General features: G+C 25.5%; 1 pseudogene; it reads left to right on the top strand.

Moving 5' to 3' along the window:
* The first annotated feature begins 1,770 nt into the window (after positions 1-1,770).
* LOC111027588 lies at positions 1,771-7,207 on the top strand (annotated as a pseudogene).
* Positions 7,208-8,039: the final 832 nt, after the last annotated feature.

The raw sequence follows: 8,039 nt of genomic DNA, 5'->3' as shown, positions 1-8,039 counted from the left end.
TAATAAACGAACCTATTCATTCAGATATAAATATTTATTAAATTAAATTATGTTTCAACTTCCAACAATAATATTATTATACCTATAATGTACCTACGAATAGGGACAAATGGACGTAGTGGAAGTGGGGACAATTGGACGTAATAAAAATATATAAGTAGTAAAAATTAATAATTAAAATACGATATCAAAAACAGTTATCCATATTTACTATAATATAATTGTAATCGAAATGTTATAATGGGTGCATATTACATGGGTGGTTTCACGTAAAAATGTTAAAATTCGGTAACACGTAATATTCAATTATAAACTATTTAAGGTTAAGGTACGATACGATACCATTTTAGTTGTCTTATGAACATTCCCATTGGTTTTATATAATTTATATATAAACCAGAATTTACAAACATATTTTTTACGTAGCATCACCAAAATATTTAAATTAAGGGACGTCACCACTCACATGTATTGTCTCTGTCTTACAAATTTACAACGGCACAAAACTGTTTTGCGCGGGATAACTTACTACATTCCATCTGCATGTATAGCAGAATTGCCAAAATTCTTCAACGTAAAGGGAAGAACTTTATCTGAGTCGTGGCGTACTAGTGTTTTTGTTTATTTGATAGCACTAACCAATAATTTTTAATAATTCAATGAAAAAAACAAAAAAAACCTATTGTTCTCAAATTGATAACTTTAATTGTAATGTTATTCAAATAATAAAAACGCTAAGACACAGATAAAGTTCTTCCCTATGCGTTGTGAAATTTTGGTAGTTCTAATATAAATACAGAGGGAGTATAGTTGTTCCACGCAAAGCAGTTTTGTGCTTTGTTGTACATTTGTAAGACGGAGACAACACATGCGAGTGTTGCGTCCTCTTAATACTAGCGCGTATTTATAACAATTTTTTTTGATATATTATGTTTTAATTTTTAATTTTTACTAATACTACCCAACCCTGCTATTGGACCACAGAATAGATTAAATTAATCTATTGTGTGAGTGTGATTGGACTATTGGAGTAGGTACCTATAATGTACCTACATTTATTGTTCAATATGCCTGTTTATGACAATATATTATAGGTAGGTATAATAAATGTATAATATAATTTATGATCTAACCCGAATGACTTTGTTCATGAAAAACTGTATTCATTTCTAGAGATGATACTGATTCATTTTCTTCAAATTCTTCTTCCGTATCAAAACTTGGCAAGATACCATCCATCTCTTTAAGGACACGTCTTCTTTTGGTCGACTTACTTAATAAGTTATAGCTCATGTTTATTGTTGACTATCATAAGCGTATAGAAAACAATTGTTTAGTTTTTAATAAAATGTATAAAAAAAATCAAAATTTGTTAGTTAAATTAAACTTACCGATTTCACGAAAAATCAAAAAGATTAAATAATTATTATAGAATCTGATATTAGGTATATAACCTTTTATAGAACCGTATAATATCATACAATATTAATTTAAATTATTAGTAAAATTAATTTCTTATTTTTTTCAATAAGTTATTTTTTTCAACCGCTCTGTATCTTTAAGAAATACCCTGTATACGGTATACCTACATCAGAAACGACAGAATCTAATTTTATTTTTATCACTATTAAAGTGCAAGCGCGTGGTACAGGATATTATGATCAACAATATTATAATGTTATCGTCAATAACGTGGATATATACGAAAGTAATAATAATCGAAATATTGTTTACTTATAAGTGATCGCCCATTAATGATGGGAAAATCCTAAAATCACACTGCGATTAGCGGGTACCGAACGGTCGCACTGTGCCTGCAGTGTCGCGTAGCTTTAGTAGACCGTATAATATTATGTACTCATGAACACGTCTCAGTCCGTCTTAAACATTTTATTTTATTTTTGGTTTGGCTGTTCAACGTTCAACTTTAACTTTGTTAGCAACTTAGCACCGTCGTGTGAAAGGTAATTATTATACTAATTATTTTCATAAACAAACTATAAGAATTGTTTTATTAGTCAATATTATTTCGTACCTAATTTTATAGATTTTAACTGTTGTGGTGAATTGCGATGACCTGGTCAATCGTTCATTTTGTAGTTGACGATACTGTGGAGGTAGTTCCTTCACAGTGGATAAAAAGAAATGGTTACTGTGCATGGCCTAAGACTTTAAAAATGAACGATGTCAAAAAACTAGTACAAAATAAAGTACGACCTAATAAATTTGATTTTAATTTATTCAAGGCTCGTTGTATGGCTGGTGACATTGGTAAGAATAATTATTACTTTATTTTATTGATATAATTTTAATTTTAAAACAAATTCAAGATAGTTTTCTAAATCAAGTAAAATAACAGGTAGGTAATACTTTACCTTTGTCAAAATTGCCCTAACAGGTGTTAATTAATAATAATAAATAAATAATAAATAGTATATTGTACTCTACTAGTTAGTAGTAGGGTGGAGTCGTAACCTATAGCCACTATAAAAATATTTATACTTGGTTTAAGTTTCAAATCCCTGTAAGTTATATTAAAGAGGAATTTTTAATTTGTCATTTTTCCCTTCTATAGTTCTATGGACAGACCAACACCAACTATGGTCAGTGAGTTTCCCTACTTATTATAATTTATAGCCATACCATTTATTTATTTATTTAAAAAAAATGAATTTTAAGTACCTACCTACCCAATGTTGTAAATAACAATATTTATTAGTAAAATATTAATTACAGAAAAATATGAGATGAGAGAATCTCATTCTGTTTGTTATGTTTTAAAATATTATAATATAATAACAAAATAACAATAACCAATTTAACAAAATAAAATAATTTTTAAAAAGTAAAAAAAATATATATACAATAACAGTCTTATAAAAGTAAAAACTTATCCCTACTTAGGATACATAACAAAAACCGACAAAAACCTAGTTAGATTAAAATAAAAAAAAACAAAAACTTAGATAACTGGTAATAAGTGAATCACATTATATGTTGAGTTTATGGTGCTTAATATATATTCAGTCTTAATATTTATGTTTTTCAAACACATCTACTACACCTGAAAACAATGAAATAATTTGTCCTTTTTCGATATGCAGTTCCGAAGTAGGTAATTTGTATAATAATACATTGTTAGTTGGTGTCAACTAATGATATATCATTTTCAATAGCTATGATCTCAGTGTTTTCCTGATTGTTTGCTTCAAAACATTGCACTTCATATTCATTTCTGCTAATTATTTTATTTACTGTGGCAAAATACTTGTATTTCAGATTTCTTTTTCTAACCGATTAAAATAATGTCAGCAATATTTAAATTTGGTTGATCACTATAAATTTGTTGAACCTGATCTGACCTTCATCAAAACTAACATCCATTTTTGAATTCCAATTTCAATTTTTGAATAATTATTTTTTATGACAATTAGGTACAATTAACATGTATTTAATTAAAAATTTTCTAGATAACTATTTAAGTGCTCAAAAAAAATGTGATATCGCTAAATACAAAACGGATCTTTCTTCTACCGAAGAAATGATAAAGAAACGTAAAAAGTTTAAAAACAAAAAGCAAGTTTCCAGCTCAGAATCTGGTATGTTTATTACTTTATTGTAATGGTATGTATCTTGTATCAAACTGATTATTTTATTTTGAAATTTCTTTTAGACTGTGAAGAATCTGATGATAATATGTCAAAAGGCAGTAGTATTCCTCGTTATCTTTCAGGTAATACATTTACATATTCTATTATATTTTAATATCATTAATTTATGTGTTTTTTATTTCTTCATAACTAGATCCAGAATCTAGTCCTCAAACAAACTCTCAACGAAAAAATAAAAATCTTGTACTCGATGGTGGCAGTAGTAATTTGGTCAAAAGACGCCATGGTTGGTCTCCATTAAAACCATTAATTAATAATGACGATTTGTTATTAGGTTTGTATATATATATATATATATATAGATGGAATAATATTATTTTATTTACTATTGATTTAAATATATATTTTGCAGTTGAAAAAAGTATTTTGTCTGATATAACTGAAACGCCTCTGCAATCTGTAGATAACAAGTCTCCACAATTATTTTCTGCGGGTATGATACTTTTATTAACTTATAATTTTGGTTTTACATTTATTTTAAAAATAATAATATTTTGCTATTTGCTATTGTTATTTTTATTAGAAAAGCATCGTGAAGCATCATTAGAAACAAATCACAATTCTTATGGTATGTTTTCTTATTTGAATATACCTATGTATTCTATTTTTCATTTTTGGTATTGTTATTAATGAACATTATAATATTATGTTTGTTGTATAAGAAGTAAAAAGAAGATTATCTCTGGCTGATCCTCGTAATAAAACAGAAGCTGCTACAAGATCAACAGACGCTATATCAAAAAGTAATAATGATAATTTTAAATATTATTTTATTTACTATTGATTTAAATATATTTTTTGCAGCTGAAAAAAGTATTTTGTCTGATATAACTGAATCTCCTCTGCAATCTGTAGATAACAAGTCTCCACAGTTATTTTCTGCGGGTATGATACTTTTATTAACTTATAATTTTGGTTTTACATTTATGTTCAATATAATAATATTTTGCTATTTGTTATTGTTATTTTTATTAGAAAAAAACCGTGAAGCATCATCAGACACAAATCACAATTCTTATGGTGTGTTTTCTTATTTGAATTATTACTTATGTATTCTTTTTTTCTTTTTTAGTATTTTTATTTAATATATAATATTATGTTTGTTATTTAAAAAGTAAAAAGAAGATTATTTCCGGCTGATCCTCATAAAAAAAAAGAAGCTACTACAAGATCACCAGGCATTATCTCAAAACATCATAATGGTGATTTTGACTGTTCTCAATTGATAATGACTCGTTAGTAATGATCTTATTGAATTTTTTTACCCATTTATGTGTGTATTTTATTAATTGTGAATTTTGTTTGTAGAAAATAGATCTTTGCCTAAGACACTGCAGAGTGATGATTCAAATACTTTAAAATCAAAAAAATTTAAACTTGGTAATTTCACACTTTCTTTTTGCTTTTTGTTTTTTTTTTTGTGCCCTATTTTTTATGAAGCTAAATTATTAAATTTCTAGAAACTATTTATTTGTTATTATGTGAAAAGTACAGCTGTAACTATAATATTGTTTATTTAAATCATTAACAGATGATAATGATGCTTTCAAGAAATCGGTTCTCCATCAATTATTGACAATTAAATTTGAAATACTTTCTATGGATGAAAAGTTAAATTTTATATTAAATGTAGTTGAAAATGACAAAAAAATGTCTCATGCGAGTGAAAAAAATCCAGATTTAACAAATTTTGAAACTGATTTTCCAATAAAGTTATTTGATGAGTTGGATGATGTCGAAAATAAAATATCAACCAACACCACATATCGTTTGCATTTGGTAGGTATTCATTCAAAGGGATTTAAAATTCATCAATTTTTTATAAACATGTACTATTTTCTAGGTTCAATATATTTCCTCTGTGGGAGGACTCACTGTGAAAATAATGGTCAAACGTATAATGGGTTTACTATTCATTCCAGAATTGCTCACAAAATTTTCATACAATGGTCGCGGTAATAAAAAAGGTGTTTTTATGCGTTGTTGATAACAAAAATTATTTTTGGTTAGTATAAATTTAAAAACAAAATAGTTACATAAGATTTACAGTAGTGTTTTCAATTTATTATATTGAGCTATAATAACTATATTATGTATACATACATTTTGATTTAAACTTCCAAATAATTAACTTAAATAATTTTGTTGTTATTATTATAGCTAGAAGGCAGACTTTTAAGTTCTTAAAATAATATCTTATGAATAAATTGTCTACATTTTTCATCCTTATTGTGCTGCATATAAAGCTAATAAAGATATGTAAAAACCTAACACTCAGCTCTCTAGTTATAACCAAAAATTTATTTGATCTATAAAAATGTATTTAACGGATTAACAAAAATTAAAAATTTTAACGTGAAAATTCATGAAATAAATGTTTGTATTCATTTAAGAAATTTTTATTATACGTTGCTATATGAAAATCAAAAGTAGATAGTCGTGTACGATTAAATATAAGGGTGAAAAAATAAAAATATTGTACAATTCTAGAATAGCATGTATATATAAAAATTTGGAAACAATTAAATACTTTTTGAAATAATGAGTGTTTAACGATAAAAAAATCATCCTGTATAGCTTATAATTAGAAAATTAATTTGTTTATATGTTAAAACTATAATAACTTTTATGAGATGTTACTAATATATATAGATATAGAATAATAAATATAATCTTAATCTCATTAAAATATGAATTTGGTTGAAACGAGAAAAATATTATTTTTCACATTTAAATATAAATTTCATTCTTAAACATGTACCTATCACTAAATTATATTTGTTTTGAATGATATTATCAGTGCTTGGAAAGTTCCTTTAAAAAAACTAGTTCACGTTCACGTTCCTCTTGTTAAAGAAGACTAAATCCTTTATCGTTCCTGTCTCGAAGAAAGGAACTATTTTCTAATGTGAAGTAAAATAAAATAAAAAACCATGCACAATTTTATACTATAATTGTTTTAATTTTAAAATGTTAAACAACACTGTTATTTAGTAATACTGTAATAGTTTTAACTTATATAATTATGCTGTACGCATGTAAATATTATTATAGACTACTAAAAAATAAAATTTATATTTAAATACATTATAATGATAATAATATAATATCGTATACACTATGCAAGGTTTATTTTTATAGCTCTATAATCCTGAGGGTACTGCAGTCACTGGACAGCCTCCCTCCTCATATTACTTCACTGTCATGTAATTATATTGTTTTATTTTATCCAATTTGCTTATTTTTCATATATGATACAGATTGTAAATTTTTTCTATTTTAATAATAAAAAAAAAAAAAGCGTACACTATATATTATTTTTAACATGTTTTGTTTAGTAGTAAATTTTATAATTATATTTTTCAGAATCTGTGCTGAAAATCAAAAAGTTTTCTTCTTCAGACAATTCAAAAAATGAAATTGAACAAGTTTTAAAATATATTTTGATTCAAACCCCATTCAAATTAAAAAAACAAGATACCGCCAAAAACAAGGAAAATCCAGATAATATTCAGATCATTGCCGAAGAAAATTAAATTTTTAAATTTTTAAATTTTATTTAGATATTTGTTTGTAATAAAATAATACATTTTATGTTGTCCTTATATTTCTAATATTTTTTATTACTATATTATCCGGGACCCATTATAATATTATATATTATATATGATTATTTTACTTAATAATAGGTAGTATTATTATATAACCCACTTAAATATATTATAAATATAATTTCAATAAAAAGTAACAGCAAATAGAACACCTAATAGTTAAACTATAGTTTTAATAGGTATGCAAACTAGGTATTAATTTAATGATAATCAATTATTGTTTGAACAAATGATATCAGTGGTCGAGAAATTTTGTTATAACAGTAAATATAGGAGAAATTTTTATTCTAAATTTGGAGGGCCTGCATTTTTTTTTAAGAAAAAACTCGAGTATACATACAAGGTTTGCTTGAAAGATTTTGAATTTATTTGTGAGGGGGGGGGGTTGTTTCTTATAGTTGATTTTGAGAGGGTTAAGCCTCCTTAATTGCGCCTATATATATGTCAGATGGTATAATTCAATTAAGTATAACTATTGCATTTAGTAACATTGAATAAACATATAATACTGATATTATAAACACTTGCTAAAGGTTGGTATTTCATTATAAAACTAAATTTCAATACTTATTTAAGGTTAAGTAAACACTAACCCAACATACAAATTATATTTAGTAAAGGTTTATGTTACAATGCTTATTAAATGCTGATGTTTGAATGTCGATTCAACTTCATTTTCCGGTTCAACTCACCTTTATGGAATCTTTATTATAGATTAAAACGACCTTCGTTGAATCAAATCTCAACATTTATTCAA

Source organism: Myzus persicae, unplaced genomic scaffold (genome assembly GCF_001856785.1).
Source record: "Myzus persicae strain clone G006 unplaced genomic scaffold, MPER_G0061.0, whole genome shotgun sequence".
Classification (NCBI taxonomy): domain Eukaryota; kingdom Metazoa; phylum Arthropoda; class Insecta; order Hemiptera; family Aphididae; genus Myzus; species Myzus persicae.
Note: the sequence above shows the minus strand (reverse complement) of the source record. Positions and strands in the feature narration are given on the sequence as shown.